Source organism: Mytilus galloprovincialis, chromosome 7, assembly GCF_965363235.1.
Source record: "Mytilus galloprovincialis chromosome 7, xbMytGall1.hap1.1, whole genome shotgun sequence".
NCBI classification, from domain to species: domain Eukaryota; kingdom Metazoa; phylum Mollusca; class Bivalvia; order Mytilida; family Mytilidae; genus Mytilus; species Mytilus galloprovincialis.
This window is the reverse complement of record NC_134844.1, coordinates 18,492,069-18,499,342: the sequence shown is the minus strand read 5'-3', so window position 1 is coordinate 18,499,342 and position 7,274 is coordinate 18,492,069. Positions and strand designations below refer to the sequence as shown.

The 7,274-nt window shown below is 32.9% G+C and overlaps 1 long non-coding RNA gene across 1 annotated transcript; it reads left to right on the top strand.

The window, feature by feature from the left end:
- The first annotated feature begins 383 nt into the window (after nucleotides 1-383).
- On the top strand, nucleotides 384-5,218 carry LOC143082455 (uncharacterized). Its single transcript, XR_012980396.1, has 2 exons — nucleotides 384-460; nucleotides 3,733-5,218. It is a non-coding gene; the product is annotated as an uncharacterized LOC143082455 (long non-coding RNA).
- Nucleotides 5,219-7,274: the final 2,056 nt, after the last annotated feature.

Here is a 7,274-nt window from a genome sequence, read left to right as displayed (position 1 = left end):
TTGTTTTAATTGTGTTTACTTACAAACTTCAGTTGTTTAATGCATTCAAATGTATTAATGTTATTGAAGACAACGTAGTGGGTTATATGTGGTATTTAATTTATCTAAATTGAATGATTATTAAGAACCTGAAATTATATTTTGAAATATGATTAAGTCTTTTAATACTTGATGTATGTATCTAATCTGTTTTTATAATTATAATAGTGTATAACAATGCCAAGGGGTAGAGGCAGACGTCGTCGGCAGGACCCGGTTGTAGGAGGTCGAGAACTTCGTATTAGAAGGGCTCCTATGGAACAACAGCAACCACCAGTTAGGAATGAGAGAAGGCGCCCCCAAGTTGAGGTTGATGAAGATGCCCCTGTAGTAAGAAGACGGATGGTTGATGAACCTCAATTAGTTGCCTTGCAACCAGATGTAGAATTGCAGGAGAATGAACCTCAATTAGCTGCCTTAGGTGAGGTTATTGATGTTTTTGATGAACCTTTAATGATGCCTGGTTTTAATGAGGTTGATGTATTTATAAGTCAAAAGCTTAAGGATAAGATTTGGAATTTTGAATATATTGATTTGTCCCTTATGCATCGCAACAATTTCAACAGTCAAACAAATGAAAACACCATTGGCATTAATGACGGTATGCTGGTAATACAAAACAAAGTTAAGAATAACCTTACTATTACTTCTGTTGAGAATTGGACTGATTGTTTTATTGCTTATGCCCAGGTCCTTATTGAAAGGCATCCTGGAAAAGCAAGTGAACTTTTCTCATATATGTCCATAATAAGGGGTGCAGCGACTGATCACCCTGTTGCAAAATGGTATTCTTATGACCAACAATTTCGTTTGAGAGTATCAAGGGATCATACAAAAAAATGGTCATCCATAGACGGTTTTTTGTGGTTGCGTATTTTAACTAACAATTCTCAAAAACAACAGCAGGCTAATGTTGGTTATAAATGTTATGATTTTAATTTTAAAGGTTTTTGCAATAAACGCAATTGCCAATACAGACATGCATGTCTCAAATGTGGTTTTAATCATCCTGCTTTACGATGTCGTCGCTATGTGGACAATGAAGGTAATACTGGTCCATCTAGGTTTAAGAAAAATAACATTACACCTTTCGTAAACAACTCTGATAATAGACAAAACCCAAAAGGTGGTTTTAACAAGAGATAATTTACAATTTTTCAGAACTACATCCAGACCAGTTTAATATTTGGGCCTTAGGAAAGTCTCCGGTTAATGTAAATGAACTATCTAAGCTTCTGGAACTATATCATGATAAGCAAAGCGCTGTTGAACTTTTGAATGGATTTAAATATGGTTTTAAAATTCATTACGAAGGTCCTAGACATTCATGTGAATATAGAAATTTGTTGTCTGTTTTGCAAAACCCTATTGAAGCTCAAAAGAAGTTAAATAATGAGATATCATTAGGTCGAATGGCAGGCCCATTCAAACATAAACCTATTTCAAATCTTCGGTGCTCTCCTATTGGTTTAGTTCCTAAGAAAACTGGTGGACTTAGATTGATAACTCATTTGTCTTACCCACCAAATGAAAGTATCAATGATTTTATTGATACTCAGTTTACCAAGGTCACTTATTCATCATTTGACAATGCAGTCAAAATTGTTAAACGAATGGGTAAATCGGCTTTAATGGCAAAAATGGATATTAAATCCGCATTTCCTTTACTTAAATGTTATCCTGGTGATTTTGATTTACTTGGCATCAAACTAAATGGTCTTTACTATATCCAAAAAACAATGCCCATGGGATGTTCTATTAGTTGTGCTACATTTGAAAAATTTTCAACCTTTTTACATTGGTCAGTTAAAAATAAAACGCATTCTGAAAATTTGGATCATTATCTTGATGATTTTATATTTGTTGGAGAAGCTTATAAAGATGACTGTCTTTTTCTTATGACTGCATTTTCAAATGTTTGTTCAAGCTTGGAAGTTCCTATAGCAAATGAAAAAACTGAAGGTCCTTGCACAAAACTAGAGTATTTAGGTTTGTTAATTGATTCAGATGAGATGTTGGTTAGAATACCAGATGATAAAATTGAAAAACTTAAAGATCAGATAAATTGGGTATTGGAAAAAAGAAAAATTACTCTGAAAGAAATGCAGTCTTTAACGGGTTCGTTGGCTTTTTGTGCAAGGGCTCTTCCCTCTGGTAGAGCATTTTTGAGGCGTTTATATGGCTCTTTTAAAAATGTTAAAAAACCTCATCATTTTATAAGATTGACCAAAGGAATACGAGATGATTTGCAAATGTGGCAATATTTTCTTAAAGAATTTAATGGCTATACATATATCCAAGATTTAGACTGGGTTTCAAATGCTGATTTACATTTGTATACAGACAGTGCAGGTGGTCATTCACTGGGTTGTGCAGCTTATTTAAATGGGTCATGGGCAATTTTACAATGGCCATATAATTGGGGCAAAGTTTTATTAAGTGACATTACTTATTTGGAAATTATACCTATTGCTTTGGCCATCTATTTATGGAAAGAAAGGTTTACGAATAAGAAGATAATTTTTCATTGTGATAATATGGCTGTTGTTGCAATTTTAAATTCAAAATCTTCAAAAAATGACAGGGTTATGTTTTTGTTGAGAAAAATAGTTTTGTGGACATTATTATTCAATTTTCAATTTAAAGCGTTGCATATTTTTTCAAAAGACAATTTTATTGCTGATGCTTTATCTCGTGGACAGATGAAGAAGTTCAGAGAAGTAACGAGCAACGCCGACCCGACGCACAGACAATTCCACAAGAATTCTTAGATCTTTTGATGTAGAAGCTTCAAAATTGTTGAATTATTCAATTTCTCAAAGTACCAGAAATGTTTATGAAAATGCATTACATTCGTTCAATATGTTCAGGGTGGAATATTCTATTCCCCTTAGTTGGCCACCAAGTAACAGACAAATTATTCGTTATATTGGTTTTTTGTCACTAAATCATTATTCATCATCTACAATTAGATCATATATATCTGGAATAAGTTACAAATTAAAAATTCAAGGGAATGAAGATTTAACTAAATCTTTTATCATTCAGAAACTTTTGGGTGGTTGTGATAGACTTTACAAGTCTAAAGATCTTCGGGAACCTTTGACTATTGATATTTTGATTAGATTAAATGTGGCTTTGAGGCACGTGTGCTCTTCAAGATATGAAACAATATTGTTTCAAACAGCATTTAACTTAGCGTTTGCTGCTTTTTTACGTGTGAGTGAATTTGCCATTACAACGAATGTTATGCTAGAGCATGTTTTACATAGGCGGGATGTTTATATTGACCATGTAAAAAATCAGCTGTTTGTTACGATAAAATTTTCAAAAACTGATCAAAAAGGGAGATCCACTACTTTAGTTGTGGAAAAAAATGAATCAAATGAGATTTGTCCTCTACAAAGTTTGAAAGCCTTTTTGCAAATTAGACCTGGAAATGATGGTCCTCTTTTTTGCCATATAAATGGGAAATCATTGACAAGATTTCAGTTTCAGACTGTTTTAAACAAAGGACTCAAGTTTTTGAGTTTAAACACATCCAGATTTAATACGCATTCGTTTAGAATAGGAGCAGCGACGTCAGCCTTTATGTCTGGTAAAACTGAAAATCAGATTAAAACCATGGGTCGCTGGATGTCGTCATCATTTCAGCGCTACATTAGAATTCCTAATATTTAATTTTGCTTTCAGCAAAAAATGACATTTGGATCATTGGTTCATCTTTGGTAAAAAAGGCATCTGAACACACTCAAACAAGAGCAACTGGTATTGATCTGGGTCTGGAAAAACTTGGTTACAGTATTGTGTGGATAGGTCATTCAGGAATGTTATGGGACATGGTTCCTTCTATTATAACTGCATTGTTGAATTGGAGACCGCCACCTTCAATAATTCTTATTCATTGCGGTGGTAATGATTTATGTAACATTCAAAATGGTAAACTTTTATATAATATTAAGGACACTTTACGTCAGTTAATGTCATCGTTACCAAACACAACTGTTATTTGGTCATACATTTTGCCAAGGCGAATTTGGAGGAATGCCATGAATAAAAAGGCAATAGAACGGTCTAGAGCCCGTGTAAATAGGGGTGTTAGATCTTACCTACACAAAGTTGGGGGCAAGGCTATTAAACATACTGATTTTGATGATATCCATCCAACTCTTTTTGCTGATGATGGCGTACATCTGTCTTATATTGGCAATGACATATTTATTAATGCTATTCAGTCAGCATTAGAGTTGTTCATTAAGTATCCAAACAGATTTTTATATCCAGATGAACTTTAAACTGTTTTAAGTTGTAAGCCATCGTGCATGTACTCATGAAGTTGTATGTCATTTGAATAATTTATTCAGTTGTTAAAAGCATGTATCAAGTTGAAAGCTCTGTTGAAGATACAACAATTTTGTTGTTAGTTGTAAATACATAGTGAATAATTTTTTGTTGTTGTGCAAGTTGTTTATACTGTTGTACAGTAAAGTTGATTACTTCGTTGAACTGTTGTATAGTATAGTTGATATACTTCGTTGAACTGTTGTAAGTATAGTTGATATACTTCGTTGAACTGTTGTATAGTATAGTTGATATACTTCGTTGAAATGTTGTATAGTATAGTTGATATACTTCGTTGAACTGTTGTAAGTATAGTTGATATACTTCGTTGAACTGTTGTATAGTATAGTTGATATACTTCGTTGAAATGTTGTATAGTATAGTTGATATACTTCGTTGAACTGTTGTAAGTATAGTTGATATACTTCGTTGAACTGTTGTATAGTATAGTTGATATACTTCGTTGAACTGTTGTACAGTATAGTTGATATACTTCATTGAACTGATGTTTAGTTTTTGAACTCTGTTTAACTTGATATGTTTGTTCAAAACCTAGGTTTTTTCATTTGTTTTGTGTGTTAAATTTTTTGTCATGGATTGATAAATTTTGTTGGCGATGCTTACAAACAGGTTTGTTAGCATTTGGCTGAATTTATTACAGTTGGCGTCTGGTAGCCCAGTTGCCATTTAAAGAAAACATATGATGGTTGCCCTTCAATGTTTTAATCTTGGACATTAATGAGACATTGTCGATGAATGCAAATTCATAGGCCGGTTGATAAATAGTTGTACTGTCCTAATAAATCCATGACAAAAAATTGCCAAAAATTCAAACTTACTATTTGTTGTTTTTTATTATGATTATTATTTAGTTTGTCTTACAATTTATCTTCATTTGTATAACGAAGGTAATCTGGAGTCATTGGAAATATTACGAGTGATTTCAATGAATTTGGGTTATCTTTTATCTGGTATATCGAATTCCTAAATCTATATCTTTGGTTTCTTTCGAATATTTAATAATAAGATTTAATCATTAAGCATTAAATCAATTTAATAAATTAAGATTATCGTCTGCTAAACTTGAGTTATCTTTTCTTTAATTTTGAAGGACTTGAGCGTCTTTCATTTACCTACATAATTTCATAAGCGGTTTTCCCGCTTTTATTTGGTATAAAATTGCATGCTTTTCGTGATTTGTTCATTGCGTGATTTGAACTGAAGGAACACAAAACCCACCCTATCCCACCCTTGAGAATATTTTCTGCTCTCTGTTGTATTTAATAGTTATCCCATAAGGACGCGGTGTGTCAGTGTAAGATCATCCCGATGGCCGGAGGCCAGAGGGTGATCTTACACTGACACACCAAGTCCGAATGGGATAACTATTTTACATCCCAGCTGTTTTAGATTAGACGAAAAACCATTTACAATTCATAAAATCTAGTTTAGAACGCCACACAACCATTATTATATACTTTATATATTACTATATGATGTATACCCTTTATGACCCCCTAACACATAAGTAGATATCAAACAATGTCAACTCGCCCCACTGGCCAATCGGCCCACACTATATCGCCACTTTATGAAAAAATCACCCCACTCTTGTGACCGACTCGCCCAACTTTAAAAAAGTGTAAAATCAAATTGAACAATCAGTCTGACAACTCATTTATTTAACGAAAATGGTTTAAACCCCACTGAATAAAGGTCTGCCAACTCGCCCCAGTTATAAAAATATCTTGCTTCCTTTAAGTATATTAATTTTCTTACAGTTCGTATCGAGTCGTCCTGGTTAAGTGGTATGTGTCGTGGCTTGATATGCTAAAGGTCTTGAGTTCGAATCCCAGCATATACACTGGTTTTTTCTACGTGAATTTTGATAGATAGTCTTCTATGTATAATTAATTATAAGTTTTATACTGGATTTGACATTCCCGCCAAAATGTTACAGAACAAAGGAAAGCATGCATAACAAAGAAACTTAAACTGGGGTGATCTGGTAGGAGTGATCCGGCTCAGATCACCCCTGTTAGAACAAAGGAGCTGGGATGTAAATTTTCAGATATCGTTAAAGAAGCGTCATGGATTGGACAGAATATAAACTGAATATATTGATTACTGAATGGCTGAATTTATTACAGTTGGCGTCTGGTAGCCCAGTTGCCATTTAAAGAAAACATATGATGGTTGCCCTTCAATGTTTTAATCTTGGACATTAATGAGACATTGTCGATGAATGCAAATTCATAGGCCGGTTGATAAATAGTTGTACTGTCCTAATAAATCCATGACAAAAAATTGCCAAAAATTCAAACTTACTATTTGTTGTTTTTTATTATGATTATTATTTAGTTTGTCTTACAATTTATCTTCATTTGTATAACGAAGGTAATCTGGAGTCATTGGAAATATTACGAGTGATTTCAATGAATTTGGGTTATCTTTTATCTGGTATATCGAATTCCTAAATCTATATCTTTGGTTTCTTTCGAATATTTAATAATTGCTATACATCTATTTTCATTTATCTTCCCTCCACTGTGTTATTGTGCTATTGTCATTTTTGTATTTTTTTCTTTCATTTTGCGTATGTGCTTTTTCGATGGATTATCATTTAATTTGTGTTGCCTTGTTGAGATAAAGGTTGATTTTTATAGTAATTAAGATTATAGTAGAATTTGTATTCCATATCCCAATTTTTGACATCTTTACTAATTATGTTTTATAATTTTGCTCACAAATTGTTGTCAATATAATATAATTTTATTCACTTGTCATAAAAATGAATGTTAAGCTAGCTACAAAACCAGGTCAAATCAACCATTTTCTACATATGGAATTGGCTGTACCAAGTCAGGAATATGACAATTGTTTCCATTCGATTA